This window comes from Salmo salar, chromosome 07 (assembly GCF_965601325.2).
Source record: "Salmo salar chromosome 07, fSalSal1, whole genome shotgun sequence".
Taxonomy (NCBI): domain Eukaryota; kingdom Metazoa; phylum Chordata; class Actinopteri; order Salmoniformes; family Salmonidae; genus Salmo; species Salmo salar.
In genome coordinates this window covers 36,991,334-37,008,450 of record NC_138297.1, presented here as the reverse complement: position 1 = coordinate 37,008,450, position 17,117 = coordinate 36,991,334, and positions in this window count along the sequence as shown.

Below are 17,117 nucleotides of genomic sequence, written 5' to 3'. Positions count from 1 at the left end.
TTTCTCACAAACAAGGTCTAAATCATGTTTGATGCACTCTGTAAGTTCAATTTTTGCTGTACTGTTTAAACTCGATGAAAGGAACACTGTTGACACTTTTCAGCAAGTTGCAATCATGTAATACAGAAATGAACAGTTTTTCAAAAACAAGGTCTAAGTCATGTTTGAGTCACTCTCTAAGTACCATTTTGCTGTACTGTTTAAACTCAATGAAAGGAACATTGTTGACCCTTTTCAGCAAGTTGGAATCATGAAATACAGAAATAAAGAGTTTTTCACAAACAAGGTCTAAATCAGGTAAGTACATTTTGCTGTACTGCTTAATCAGGATGATAGAAACACTGTTGACACTTTTAAGCAAGTTGTAATACAGAAATAAACAGTTTTTCAAAAACAAGGTCTCAGTCATGTTTGAGTCACTCTGTAAGTACCATTTTGCTGTACTGTTTAAGTTCGATGAAAGGAACATTGTTGACACTTTTCAGCAAGTTGCAATCATGAAATACAGAAATAAAGAGTTTCTCACAAACAAGGTCTAAATCATGTTTGATGCACTCTGTAAGTTCAATTTTTGCTGTACTGTTTAAACTCGATGAAAGGAACACTGTTGACACTTTTCAGCAAGTTGCAATCATGTAAATACAGAAATGAACAGTTTTTCAAAAACAAGGTCTAAGTCATGTTTGAGTCACTCTCTAAGTACCATTTTGCTGTACTGTTTAAACTCAATGAAAGGAACATTGTTGACCCTTTTCAGCAAGTTGGAATCATGAAATACAGAAATATAGAGTTTTTCACAAACAAGGTCTAAATCAGGTAAGTACATTTTGCTGTACTGCTTAATCAGGATGATAGAAACACTGTTGACACTTTTCAGCAAGTTGTAATACAAAAATAAACAGTTTTTCAAAAACAAGGTCTCAGTCATGTTTGAGTCACTCTGTAAGTACCATTTTGCTGTACTGTTTAAGTTCGATGAAAGGAACATTGTTGACACTTTTCAGCAAGTTGCAATCATGAAATACAGAAATAAAGAGTTTCTCACAAACAAGGTCTAAATCATGTTTGATGCACTCTGTAAGTTCAATTTTTGCTGTACTGTTTAAACTCGATGAAAGGAACACTGTTGACACTTTTCAGCAAGTTGCAATCATGTAAATACAGAAATGAACAGTTTTTCAAAAACAAGGTCTAAGTCATGTTTGAGTCACTCTCTAAGTACCATTTTGCTGTACTGTTTAAACTCAATGAAAGGAACATTGTTGACCCTTTTCAGCAAGTTGGAATCATGAAATACAGAAATATAGAGTTTTTCACAAACAAGGTCTAAATCAGGTAAGTACATTTTGCTGTACTGCTTAATCAGGATGATAGAAACACTGTTGACACTTTTCAGCAAGTTGTAATACAAAAATAAACAGTTTTTCAAAAACAAGGTCTCAGTCATGTTTGAGTCACTCTGTAAGTACCATTTTGCTGTACTGTTTAAGTTCGATGAAAGGAACATTGTTGACACTTTTCAGCAAGTTGCAATCATGAAATACAGAAATAAAGAGTTTCTCACAAACAAGGTCTAAATCATGTTTGATGCACTCTGTAAGTTCAATTTTTGCTGTACTGTTTAAACTCGATGAAAGGAACATTGTTGACACTTTTCAGCAAGTTGCAATCATGTATTACAGAAATAAACCGATTTTCACAAACAAGGTCTAAATCATGTATGTACAATTTTGCTGTACTGCTTACTTAATCAGGATGATAGAAACACTGTTGACACTTTTCAGCAAGTTGTAATATAGAAATAAACAGTTTTTCACAAACAAGGTCTAAATAATGTTTGATGCACTTGTAAGTACCATTTTTGCTGTACTGTTTAAACTCGATGAAAGGAACATTGTTGACACTTTTCAGCAAGTTGCAATCATGTAATACAGAAATGAACAGTTTTTCACAAACAAGGTCTAAGTCATGTTTGAGTCACTCTCTAAGTACCATTTTGCTGTACTGTTTAAACTCAATGAAAGGAACATTGTTGACACTTTTCAGCAAGTTGCAATCATGTAATACAGAAATAAACCGTTTTTCAAAAACAAGGTCAAAATCATGTAAGTACAATTTTGCTGTACTGCTTAATCAGGATGATAGAAACACTGTTGACACTTTTCAGCAAGTTGTAATACAGAAATAAACAGTTTTTCAAAAACAAGGTCTCAGTCATGTTTGAGTCACTCTGTAAGTACCATTTTGCTGTACTGTTTAAGCTCGATGAAAGGAACATTGTTGACACTTTTCAGCAAGTTGCAATCATGAAATACAGAAAAAAATTTTTTTTCACAAACAAGGTCTAAATCATGTTTGATGCACTCTTTAAGTTCAATTTTTGCTGTACTGTTTAAACTCGATGAAAGGAACATTGTTGACACTTTTCAGCAAGTTGCAATCATGTAATACAGAAATAAACAGTTTTTCAAAAACAAGGTCTCAGTCATGTTTGAGTCACTCTGTAAGTACCATTTTGCTGTACTGTTTAAGCTCGATGAAAGGAACATTGTTGACACTTTTCAGCAAGTTGCAATCATGAAATACAGAAATAAAGAGTTTCTCACAAACAAGGTCTAAATCATGTTTGATGCACTCTGTAAGTTCAATTTTTGCTGTACTGTTTAAACTCGATGAAAGGAACACTGTTGACACTTTTCAGCAAGTTGCAATCATGTAATACAGAAATGAACAGTTTTTCAAAAACAAGGTCTAAGTCATGTTTGAGTCACTCTCTAAGTACCATTTTGCTGTACTGTTTAAACTCAATGAAAGGAACATTGTTGACCCTTTTCAGCAAGTTGGAATCATGAAATACAGAAATAAAGAGTTTTTCACAAACAAGGTCTAAATCAGGTAAGTACATTTTGCTGTACTGCTTAATCAGGATGATAGAAACACTGTTGACACTTTTCAGCAAGTTGTAATACAGAAATAAACAGTTTTTCAAAAACAAGGTCTCAGTCATGTTTGAGTCACTCTGTAAGTACCATTTTGCTGTACTGTTTAAGTTCGATGAAAGGAACATTGTTGACACTTTTCAGCAAGTTGCAATCATGAAATACAGAAATAAAGAGTTTCTCACAAACAAGGTCTAAATCATATTTGATGCGCTCTGTAAGTTCAATTTTTGCTGTACTGTTTAAACTCGATGAAAGGAACACTGTTGACACTTTTCAGCAAGTTGCAATCATGTAAATACAGAAATGAACAGTTTTTCAAAAACAAGGTCTAAGTCATGTTTGAGTCACTCTGTAAGTACCATTTTGCTGTACTGTTTAAACTCAATGAAAGGAACATTGTTGACCCTTTTCAGCAAGTTGGAATCATGAAATACAGAAATATAGAGTTTTTCACAAACAAGGTCTAAATCAGGTAAGTACATTTTGCTGTACTGCTTAATCAGGATGATAGAAACACTGTTGACACTTTTCAGCAAGTTGTAATACAAAAATAAACAGTTTTTCAAAAACAAGGTCTCAGTCATGTTTGAGTCACTCTGTAAGTACCATTTTGCTGTACTGTTTAAGTTCGATGAAAGGAACATTGTTGACACTTTTCAGCAAGTTGCAATCATGAAATACAGAAATAAAGAGTTTCTCACAAACAAGGTCTAAATCATGTTTGATGCACTCTGTAAGTTCAATTTTTGCTGTACTGTTTAAACTCGATGAAAGGAACACTGTTGACACTTTTCAGCAAGTTGCAATCATGTAAATACAGAAATGAACAGTTTTTCAAAAACAAGGTCTAAGTCATGTTTGAGTCACTCTCTAAGTACCATTTTGCTGTACTGTTTAAACTCAATGAAAGGAACATTGTTGACCCTTTTCAGCAAGTTGGAATCATGAAATACAGAAATATAGAGTTTTTCACAAACAAGGTCTAAATCAGGTAAGTACATTTTGCTGTACTGCTTAATCAGGATGATAGAAACACTGTTGACACTTTTCAGCAAGTTGTAATACAAAAATAAACAGTTTTTCAAAAACAAGGTCTAAATAATGTTTGATGCACTTGTAAGTACCATTTTTGCTGTACTGTTTAAACTCGATGAAAGGAACATTGTTGACACTTTTCAGCAAGTTGCAATCATGTAATACAGAAATGAACAGTTTTTCACAAACAAGGTCTAAGTCATGTTTGAGTCACTCTCTAAGTACCATTTTGCTGTACTGTTTAAACTCAATGAAAGGAACATTGTTGACACTTTTCAGCAAGTTGCAATCATGTAATACAGAAATAAACCGTTTTTCAAAAACAAGGTCAAAATCATGTAAGTACAATTTTGCTGTACTGCTTAATCAGGATGATAGAAACACTGTTGACACTTTTCAGCAAGTTGTAATACAGAAATAAACAGTTTTTCAAAAACAAGGTCTCAGTCATGTTTGAGTCACTCTGTAAGTACCATTTTGCTGTACTGTTTAAGCTCGATGAAAGGAACATTGTTGACACTTTTCAGCAAGTTGCAATCATGAAATACAGAAAAAAAAATGTTTTCACAAACAAGGTCTAAATCATGTTTGATGCACTCTGTAAGTTCAATTTTTGCTGTACTGTTTAAACTCGATGAAAGGAACATTGTTGACACTTTTCAGCAAGTTGCAATCATGTAATACAGAAATGAACAGTTTTTCAAAAACAAGGTCTAAGTCATGTTTGAGTCACTCTCTAAGTACCATTTTGCTGTACTGTTTAAGTTCGATGAAAGGAACATTGTTGACACTTTTCAGCAAGTTGCAATCATGAAATACAGAAAAAAACAGTTTTTCACAAACAAGGTCAAAATCATGGAAGTACAATTTTGCTGTACTGCTTAATCAGGATGATAGAAACACTGTTGACACTTTTCAGCAAGTTGTAATACAGAAATAAACAGTTTTTCAAAAACAAGGTCTCAGTCATGTTTGAGTCACTCTGTAAGTACCATTTTGCTGTACTGTTTAAGTTCGATGAAAGGAACATTGTTGACACTTTTCAGCAAGTTGCAATCATGAAATAAAGAAAAAAACTATTTTTCACATACAAGGTCTAAATCATGTTTGATGCACTCTGTAAGTTCAATTTTTGCTGTACTGTTTAAACTCGATGAAAGGAACATTGTTGACACTTTTCAGCAAGTTGCAATCATGTAATACAGAAATAAACCGATTTTCACAAACAAGGTCTAAATCATGTATGTACAATTTTGCTGTACTGCTTAATCAGGATGATAGAAACACTGTTGACACTTTTCAGCAAGTTGCAATCATGAAATACAGAAATAAAGAGTTTCTCACAAACAAGGTCTAAATCATGTTTGATGCACTCTGTAAGTTCAATTTTTGCTGTACTGTTTAAACTCGATGAAAGGAACATTGTTGACACTTTTCAGCAAGTTGCAATCATGTAATACAGAAATAAACCGATTTTCACAAACAAGGTCTAAGTCATGTTTGAATCACTCTCTAAGTACCATTTTGCTGTACTGTTTAAACTCAATGAAAGGAACATTGTTGACACTTTTCAGCAAGTTGCAATCATGTAATACAGAAATAAACAGTTTTTCACAAACAAGGTCTAAGTCATGTAAGTACAATTTTGCTGTACAGCTTAATCAGGATGATAGAAACACTGTTGACACTTTTCAGCAAGTTGTAATACAGAAATAAACAGTTTTTCAAAAACAAGGTCTCAGTCATGTTTGAGTCACTCTGTAAGTACCATTTTGCTGTACTGTTTAAGCTCGATGAAAGGAACATTGTTGACATTTTTCAGCAAGTTGCAATCATGAAATACAGAAAAAAACAATTTTTCACAAACAAGGTCTAAATCATGTTTGATGCACTCTGTAAGTTCAATTTTTGCTGTACTGTTTAAACTCGATGAAAGGAACATTGTTGACACTTTTCAGCAAGTTGCAATCATGTAATACAGAAATAAACCGTTTTTCAAAAACAAGGTCAAAATCATGTAAGTACAATTTTGCTGTACTGCTTAATCAGGATGATAGAAACACTGTTGACACTTTTCAGCAAGTTGTAATACAGAAATAAACAGTTTTTCAAAAACAAGGTCTCAGTCATGTTTGAGTCACTCTGTAAGTACCATTTTGCTGTACTGTTTAAGCTCGATGAAAGGAACATTGTTGACACTTTTCAGCAAGTTGCAATCATGAAATACAGAAAAAAAATTTTTTTCACAAACAAGGTCTAAATCATGTTTGATGCACTCTGTAAGTTCAATTTTTGCTGTACTGTTTAAACTCGATGAAAGGAACATTGTTGACACTTTTCAGCAAGTTGCAATCATGTAATACAGAAATAAACCGTTTTTCAAAAACAAGGTCAAAATCATGTAAGTACAATTTTGCTGTACTGCTTAATCAGGATGATAGAAACACTGTTGACACTTTTCAGCAAGTTGTAATACAGAAATAAACAGTTTTTCAAAAACAAGGTCTCAGTCATGTTTGAGTCACTCTGTAAGTACCATTTTGCTGTACTGTTTAAGCTCGATGAAAGGAACATTGTTGACACTTTTCAGCAAGTTGCAATCATGTAATACAGAAATAAACAGTTTTTCAAAAACAAGGTCTTAGTCATGTTTGAGTCACTCTGTAAGTACCATTTTGCTGTACTGTTTAAACTCAATGAAAGGAACATTGTTGACCCTTTTCAGCAAGTTGGAATCATGAAATACAGAAATAAAGAGTTTTTCACAAACAAGGTCTAAATCAGGTAAGTACATTTTGCTGTACTGCTTAATCAGGATGATAGAAACACTGTTGACACTTTTCAGCAAGTTGTAATACAGAAATAAACAGTTTTTCAAAAACAAGGTCTCAGTCATGTTTGAGTCACTCTGTAAGTACCATTTTGCTGTACTGTTTAAGTTCGATGAAAGGAACATTGTTGACACTTTTCAGCAAGTTGCAATCATGAAATACAGAAATAAAGAGTTTCTCACAAACAAGGTCTAAATCATGTTTGATGCACTCTGTAAGTTCAATTTTTGCTGTACTGTTTAAACTCGATGAAAGGAACACTGTTGACACTTTTCAGCAAGTTGCAATCATGTAAATACAGAAATGAACAGTTTTTCAAAAACCAGGTCTAAGTCATGTTTGAGTCACTCTCTAAGTACCATTTTGCTGTACTGTTTAAAGTCAATGAAAGGAACATTGATGACACTTTTCAGCAAGTTGCAATCATGAAATACTGAAAAAAAGAGTTTCTCACAAACAAGGTCTAAATCATGTTTGATGCACTCTGTATTTTCAATTTTTGCTGTACTGTTTAAACTCGATGATAGAAACATTGTTGACACTTTTCAGCAAGTTGCAATCATGTAAAATAGAAATAAACAGTTTTTCAAAAACAAGGTCTAAGTCATGTTTGAGTCACTCTCTAAGTACCATTTTGCTGTACTGTTTAAACTCAATGAAAGGAACATTGTTGACCCTTTTCAGCAAGTTGGAATCATGAAATACAGAAATAAAGAGTTTTTCACAAACAAGGTCTAAATCAGGTAAGTACATTTTGCTGTACTGCTTAATCAGGATGATAGAAACACTGTTGACACTTTTCAGCAAGTTGTAATACAGAAATAAACAGTTTTTCAAAAACAAGGTCTCAGTCATGTTTGAGTCACTCTGTAAGTACCATTTCGCTGTACTGTTTAAGTTCGATGAAAGGAACATTGTTGACACTTTTCAGCAAGTTGCAATCATGAAATAAAGAAAAAAACTATTTTTCACATACAAGGTCTAAATCATGTTTGATGCACTCTGTAAGTACCATTTTTGCTGTACTGTTTAAACTCGATGAAAGGAACATTGTTGACACTTTTCAGCAAGTTGCAATCATGTAATACAGAAATAAACCGATTTTCACAAACAAGGTCTAAATCATGTATGTACAATTTTGCTGTACTGCTTAATCAGGATGATAGAAACACTGTTGACACTTTTCAGCAAGTTGCAATCATGAAATACAGAAATAAAGAGTTTCTCACAAACAAGGTCTAAATCATGTTTGATGCACTCTGTAAGTTCAATTTTTGCTGTACTGTTTAAACTCGATGAAAGGAACATTGTTGACACTTTTCAGCAAGTTGCAATCATGTAATACAGAAATAAACCGAATTTCACAAACAAGGTCTAAATCATGTATGTACAATTTTGCTGTACTGCTTAATCAGGATGATAGAAACACTGTTGACACTTTTCAGCAAGTTGTAATATAGAAATAAACAGTTTTTCACAAACAAGGTCTAAATAATGTTTGATGCACTCTGTAAGTACCATTTTTGCTGTACTGTTTAAACTCGATGAAAGGAACATTGTTGACACTTTTCAGCAAGTTGCAATCATGAAATACAGAAATAAAGAGTTTCTCACAAACAAGGTCTAAATCAGGTAAGTACAATTTTGCTTTACTGCTTAATCAGGATGATAGAAACACTGTTGACACTTTTCAGCAAGTTGTAATACAGAAATAAACAGTTTTTCAAAAACAAGGTCTCAGTCATGTTTGAGTCACTCTGTAAGTACCATTTTGCTGTACTGTTTAAGCTCGATGAAAGGAACATTGTTGACACTTTTCAGCAAGTTGCAATCATGAAATACAGAAATAAAGAGTTTCTCACAAACAAGGTCTAAATCATGTTTGATGCACTCTGTAAGTTCAATTTTTGCTGTACTGTTTAAACTCGATGAAAGGAACATTGTTGACACTTTTCAGCAAGTTGCAATCATGTAATACAGAAATAAACCGTTTTTCAAAAACAAGGTCAAAATCATGTAAGTACAATTTTGCTGTACTGCTTAATCAGGATGATAGAAACACTGTTGACACTTTTCAGCAAGTTGCAATCATGAAATACAGAAATAAAGAGTTTCTCACAAACAAGGTCTAAATCATGTTTGATGCACTCTGTAAGTTCAATTTTTGCTGTACTGTTTAAACTCGATGAAAGGAACATTGTTGACACTTTTCAGCAAGTTGCAATCATGTAATACAGAAATAAACCGATTTTCACAAACAAGGTCTAAGTCATGTTTGAATCACTCTCTAAGTACCATTTTGCTGTACTGTTTAAACTCAATGAAAGGAACATTGTTGACACTTTTCAGCAAGTTGCAATCATGTAATACAGAAATAAACAGTTTTTCACAAACAAGGTCTAAGTCATGTAAGTACAATTTTGCTGTACAGCTTAATCAGGATGATAGAAACACTGTTGACACTTTTCAGCAAGTTGTAATACAGAAATAAACAGTTTTTCAAAAACAAGGTCTCAGTCATGTTTGAGTCACTCTGTAAGTACCATTTTGCTGTACTGTTTAAGCTCGATGAAAGGAACATTGTTGACATTTTTCAGCAAGTTGCAATCATGAAATACAGAAAAAAACAATTTTTCACAAACAAGGTCTAAATCATGTTTGATGCACTCTGTAAGTTCAATTTTTGCTGTACTGTTTAAACTCGATGAAAGGAACATTGTTGACACTTTTCAGCAAGTTGCAATCATGTAATACAGAAATAAACCGTTTTTCAAAAACAAGGTCAAAATCATGTAAGTACAATTTTGCTGTACTGCTTAATCAGGATGATAGAAACACTGTTGACACTTTTCAGCAAGTTGTAATACAGAAATAAACAGTTTTTCAAAAACAAGGTCTCAGTCATGTTTGAGTCACTCTGTAAGTACCATTTTGCTGTACTGTTTAAGCTCGATGAAAGGAACATTGTTGACACTTTTCAGCAAGTTGCAATCATGAAATACAGAAAAAAAATTTTTTTCACAAACAAGGTCTAAATCATGTTTGATGCACTCTGTAAGTTCAATTTTTGCTGTACTGTTTAAACTCGATGAAAGGAACATTGTTGACACTTTTCAGCAAGTTGCAATCATGTAATACAGAAATAAACCGTTTTTCAAAAACAAGGTCAAAATCATGTAAGTACAATTTTGCTGTACTGCTTAATCAGGATGATAGAAACACTGTTGACACTTTTCAGCAAGTTGTAATACAGAAATAAACAGTTTTTCAAAAACAAGGTCTCAGTCATGTTTGAGTCACTCTGTAAGTACCATTTTGCTGTACTGTTTAAGCTCGATGAAAGGAACATTGTTGACACTTTTCAGCAAGTTGCAATCATGTAATACAGAAATAAACAGTTTTTCAAAAACAAGGTCTTAGTCATGTTTGAGTCACTCTGTAAGTACCATTTTGCTGTACTGTTTAAACTCAATGAAAGGAACATTGTTGACCCTTTTCAGCAAGTTGGAATCATGAAATACAGAAATAAAGAGTTTTTCACAAACAAGGTCTAAATCAGGTAAGTACATTTTGCTGTACTGCTTAATCAGGATGATAGAAACACTGTTGACACTTTTCAGCAAGTTGTAATACAGAAATAAACAGTTTTTCAAAAACAAGGTCTCAGTCATGTTTGAGTCACTCTGTAAGTACCATTTTGCTGTACTGTTTAAGTTCGATGAAAGGAACATTGTTGACACTTTTCAGCAAGTTGCAATCATGAAATACAGAAATAAAGAGTTTCTCACAAACAAGGTCTAAATCATGTTTGATGCACTCTGTAAGTTCAATTTTTGCTGTACTGTTTAAACTCGATGAAAGGAACACTGTTGACACTTTTCAGCAAGTTGCAATCATGTAAATACAGAAATGAACAGTTTTTCAAAAACCAGGTCTAAGTCATGTTTGAGTCACTCTCTAAGTACCATTTTGCTGTACTGTTTAAAGTCAATGAAAGGAACATTGATGACACTTTTCAGCAAGTTGCAATCATGAAATACTGAAAAAAAGAGTTTCTCACAAACAAGGTCTAAATCATGTTTGATGCACTCTGTATTTTCAATTTTTGCTGTACTGTTTAAACTCGATGATAGAAACATTGTTGACACTTTTCAGCAAGTTGCAATCATGTAAAATAGAAATAAACAGTTTTTCAAAAACAAGGTCTAAGTCATGTTTGAGTCACTCTCTAAGTACCATTTTGCTGTACTGTTTAAACTCAATGAAAGGAACATTGTTGACCCTTTTCAGCAAGTTGGAATCATGAAATACAGAAATAAAGAGTTTTTCACAAACAAGGTCTAAATCAGGTAAGTACATTTTGCTGTACTGCTTAATCAGGATGATAGAAACACTGTTGACACTTTTCAGCAAGTTGTAATACAGAAATAAACAGTTTTTCAAAAACAAGGTCTCAGTCATGTTTGAGTCACTCTGTAAGTACCATTTCGCTGTACTGTTTAAGTTCGATGAAAGGAACATTGTTGACACTTTTCAGCAAGTTGCAATCATGAAATAAAGAAAAAAACTATTTTTCACATACAAGGTCTAAATCATGTTTGATGCACTCTGTAAGTACCATTTTTGCTGTACTGTTTAAACTCGATGAAAGGAACATTGTTGACACTTTTCAGCAAGTTGCAATCATGTAATACAGAAATAAACCGATTTTCACAAACAAGGTCTAAATCATGTATGTACAATTTTGCTGTACTGCTTAATCAGGATGATAGAAACACTGTTGACACTTTTCAGCAAGTTGCAATCATGAAATACAGAAATAAAGAGTTTCTCACAAACAAGGTCTAAATCATGTTTGATGCACTCTGTAAGTTCAATTTTTGCTGTACTGTTTAAACTCGATGAAAGGAACATTGTTGACACTTTTCAGCAAGTTGCAATCATGTAATACAGAAATAAACCGAATTTCACAAACAAGGTCTAAATCATGTATGTACAATTTTGCTGTACTGCTTAATCAGGATGATAGAAACACTGTTGACACTTTTCAGCAAGTTGTAATATAGAAATAAACAGTTTTTCACAAACAAGGTCTAAATAATGTTTGATGCACTCTGTAAGTACCATTTTTGCTGTACTGTTTAAACTCGATGAAAGGAACATTGTTGACACTTTTCAGCAAGTTGCAATCATGAAATACAGAAATAAAGAGTTTCTCACAAACAAGGTCTAAATCAGGTAAGTACAATTTTGCTTTACTGCTTAATCAGGATGATAGAAACACTGTTGACACTTTTCAGCAAGTTGTAATACAGAAATAAACAGTTTTTCAAAAACAAGGTCTCAGTCATGTTTGAGTCACTCTGTAAGTACCATTTTGCTGTACTGTTTAAGCTCGATGAAAGGAACATTGTTGACACTTTTCAGCAAGTTGCAATCATGAAATACAGAAATAAAGAGTTTCTCACAAACAAGGTCTAAATCATGTTTGATGCACTCTGTAAGTTCAATTTTTGCTGTACTGTTTAAACTCGATGAAAGGAACATTGTTGACACTTTTCAGCAAGTTGCAATCATGTAATACAGAAATAAACCGTTTTTCAAAAACAAGGTCAAAATCATGTAAGTACAATTTTGCTGTACTGCTTAATCAGGATGATAGAAACACTGTTGACACTTTTCAGCAAGTTGTAATACAGAAATAAACAGTTTTTCAAAAACAAGGTCTCAGTCATGTTTGAGTCACTCTGTAAGTACCATTTTGCTGTACTGTTTAAGCTCGATGAAAGGAACATTGTTGACACTTTTCAGCAAGTTGCAATCATGAAATACAGAAAAAAAATTTTTTTCACAAACAAGGTCTAAATCATGTTTGATGCACTCTGTAAGTTCAATTTTTGCTGTACTGTTTAAACTCGATGAAAGGAACATTGTTGACACTTTTCAGCAAGTTGCAATCATGTAATACAGAAATAAACCGTTTTTCAAAAACAAGGTCAAAATCATGTAAGTACAGTTTTGCTGTACTGCTTAATCAGGATGATAGAAACACTGTTGACACTTTTCAGCAAGTTGTAATACAGAAATAAACAGTTTTTCAAAAACAAGGTCTCAGTCATGTTTGAGTCACTCTGTAAGTACCATTTTGCTGTACTGTTTAAGCTCGATGAAAGGAACATTGTTGACACTTTTCAGCAAGTTGCAATCATGAAATACAGAAATAAAGAGTTTCTCACAAACAAGGTCTAAATCATGTTTGATGCACTCTGTAAGTTCAATTTTTGCTGTACTGTTTAAACTCGATGAAAGGAACATTGTTGACACTTTTCAGCAAGTTGCAATCATGTAATACAGAAATAAACCAATTTTCACAAACAAGGTCTAAATCATGTATGTACAATTTTGCTGTACTGCTTAATCAGGATGATAGAAACACTGTTGACACTTTTCAGCAAATTGCAATCATGAAATACAGAAATAAAGAGTTTCTCACAAACAAGGTCTAAATCATGTTTGATGCACTCTGTATTTTCAATTTTTGCTCTACTGTTTAAACTCGATGATCGAAACATTGTTGACACTTTTCAGCAAGTTGCAATCATGTAATATAGAAATAAACAGTTTTTCAAAAACAAGGTCTAAGTCATGTTTGAGTCACTGTAAGTACCATTTTGCTGTACTGTTTAAACTCGATGAAAGGAACATTGTTGACACTTTTCAGCAAGTTGCAATCATGAAATACAGAAAAAAACAGTTTTTCACAAACAAGGTCAAAATCATGGAAGTACAATTTTGCTGTACTGCTTAATCAGGATGATAGAAACACTGTTGACACTTTTCAGCAAGTTGTAATACAGAAATAAACAGTTTTTCAAAAACAAGGTCTCAGTCATGTTTGAGTCACTCTGTAAGTACCATTTTGCTGTACTGTTTAAGCTCGATGAAAGGAACATTGTTGACACTTTTCAGCAAGTTGCAATATTGTAATACAGAAATAAACAGTTTTTCAAAAACAAGGTCTAAGTCATGTTTGAGTCACTCTCTAAATACCATTTTGCTGTACTGTTTAAAGTCAATGAAAGGAACATTGATGACACTTTTCAGCAAGTTGCAATCATGAAATACTGAAAAAAAGAGTTTCTCACAAACAAGGTCTAAATCATGTTTGATGCACTCTGTATTTTCAATTTTTGCTGTACTGTTTAAACTCGATGATAGAAACATTGTTGACACTTTTCAGCAAGTTGCAATCATGTAAAATAGAAATAAACAGTTTTTCAAAAACAAGGTCTAAGTCATGTTTGAGTCACTCTCTAAGTACCATTTTGCTGTACTGTTTAAACTCAATGAAAGGAACATTGTTGACCCTTTTCAGCAAGTTGGAATCATGAAATACAGAAATAAAGAGTTTTTCACAAACAAGGTCTAAATCAGGTAAGTACATTTTGCTGTACTGCTTAATCAGGATGATAGAAACACTGTTGACACTTTTCAGCAAGTTGTAATACAGAAATAAACAGTTTTTCAAAAACAAGGTCTCAGTCATGTTTGAGTCACTCTGTAAGTACCATTTTGCTGTACTGTTTAAGTTCGATGAAAGGAACATTGTTGACACTTTTCAGCAAGTTGCAATCATGAAATAAAGAAAAAAACTATTTTTCACATACAAGGTCTAAATCATGTTTGATGCACTCTGTAAGTACCATTTTTGCTGTACTGTTTAAACTCGATGAAAGGAACATTGTTGACACTTTTCAGCAAGTTGCAATCATGTAATACAGAAATAAACCGATTTTCACAAACAAGGTCTAAATCATGTATGTACAATTTTGCTGTACTGCTTAATCAGGATGATAGAAACACTGTTGACACTTTTCAGCAAGTTGCAATCATGAAATACAGAAATAAAGAGTTTCTCACAAACAAGGTCTAAATCATGTTTGATGCACTCTGTAAGTTCAATTTTTGCTGTACTGTTTAAACTCGATGAAAGGAACATTGTTGACACTTTTCAGCAAGTTGCAATCATGAAATACAGAAAAAAAAATGTTTTCACAAACAAGGTCTAAATCATGTTTGATGCACTCTGTAAGTTCAATTTTTGCTGTACTGTTTAAACTCGATGAAAGGAACATTGTTGACACTTTTCAGCAAGTTGCAATCATGTAATACAGAAATGAACAGTTTTTCAAAAACAAGGTCTAAGTCATGTTTGAGTCACTCTCTAAGTACCATTTTGCTGTACTGTTTAAGTTCGATGAAAGGAACATTGTTGACACTTTTCAGCAAGTTGCAATCATGAAATACAGAAAAAAACAGTTTTTCACAAACAAGGTCAAAATCATGGAAGTACAATTTTGCTGTACTGCTTAATCAGGATGATAGAAACACTGTTGACACTTTTCAGCAAGTTGTAATACAGAAATAAACAGTTTTTCAAAAACAAGGTCTCAGTCATGTTTGAGTCACTCTGTAAGTACAATTTTGCTGTACTGCTTAATCAGGATGATAGAAACACTGTTGACACTTTTCAGCAAGTTGTAATATAGAAATAAACAGTTTTTCACAAACAAGGTCTAAATAATGTTTGATGCACTCTGTAAGTACCATTTTTGCTGTACTGTTTAAACTCGATGAAAGGAACATTGTTGACACTTTTCAGCAAGTTGCAATCATGAATTACAGAAATAAAGAGTTTCTCACAAACAAGGTCTAAATCAGGTAAGTACAATTTTGCTGTACTGCTTAATCAGGATGATAGAAACACTGTTGACACTTTTCAGCAAGTTGTAATACAGAAATAAACAGTTTTTCAAAAACAAGGTCTCAGTCATGTTTGAGTCACTCTGTAAGTACCATTTTGCTGTACTGTTTAAGCTCGATGAAAGGAACATTGTTGACACTTTTCAGCAAGTTGCAATCATGAAATACAGAAAAAAACAATTTTTCACAAACAAGGTCTAAATCATGTTTGACGCACTCTGTAAGTACCATTTTTGCTGTACTGTTTAAACTCGATGAAAGGAACATTGTTGACACTTTTCAGCAAGTTGCAATCATGTAATACAGAAATAAACAGTTTTTCACAAACAAGGTCAAAATCATGGAAGTACAATTTTGCTGTACTGCTTAATCAGGATGATAGAAACACTGTTGACACTTTTCAGCAAGTTGTAATACAGAAATAAACCGTTTTTCAAAAACAAGGTCTCAGTCATGTTTGAGTCACTCTCTAAATACCATTTTGCTGTACTGTTTAAAGTCAATGAAAGGAACATTGATGACACTTTTCAGCAAGTTGCAATCATGAAATACTGAAAAAAAGAGTTTCTCACAAACAAGGTCTAAATCATGTTTGATGCACTCTGTATTTTCAATTTTTGCTGTACTGTTTAAACTCGATGATAGAAACATTGTTGACACTTTTCAGCAAGTTGCAATCATGTAAAATAGAAATAAACAGTTTTTCAAAAACAAGGTCTAGGTCATGTTTGAGTCACTCTCTAAGTACCATTTTGCTGTACTGTTTAAACTCGATGAAAGGAACATTGTTGACACTTTTCAGCAAGTTGCAATCATGTAATACAGAAATAAACCGTTTTTCAAAAACAAGGTCAAAATCATGTAAGTACAATTTTGCTGTACTGCTTAATCAGGATGATAGAAACACTGTTGACACTTTTCAGCAAGTTGTAATACAGAAATAAACAGTTTTTCAAAAACAAGGTCTCAGTCATGTTTGAGTCACTCTGTAAGTACCATTTTGCTGTACTGTTTAAGCTCGATGAAAGGAACATTGTTGACACTTTTCAGCAAGTTGCAATCATGAAATACAGAAAAAAAAATTTTTTCACAAACAAGGTCTAAATCATGTTTGATGCACTCTGTAAGTTCAATTTTTGCTGTACTGTTTAAACTCGATGAAAGGAACATTGTTGACACTTTTCAGCAAGTTGCAATCATGTAATACAGAAATAAACCGTTTTTCAAAAACAAGGTCAAAATCATGTAAGTACAGTTTTGCTGTACTGCTTAATCAGGATGATAGAAACACTGTTGACACTTTTCAGCAAGTTGTAATACAGAAATAAACAGTTTTTCAAAAACAAGGTCTCAGTCATGTTTGAGTCACTCTGTAAGTACCATTTTGCTGTACTGTTTAAGCTCGATGAAAGGAACATTGTTGACACTTTTCAGCAAGTTGCAATCATGAAATACAGAAATAAAGAGTTTCTCACAAACAAGGTCTAAATCATGTTTGATGCACTCTGTAAGTTCAATTTTTGCTGTACTGTTTAAACTCGATGAA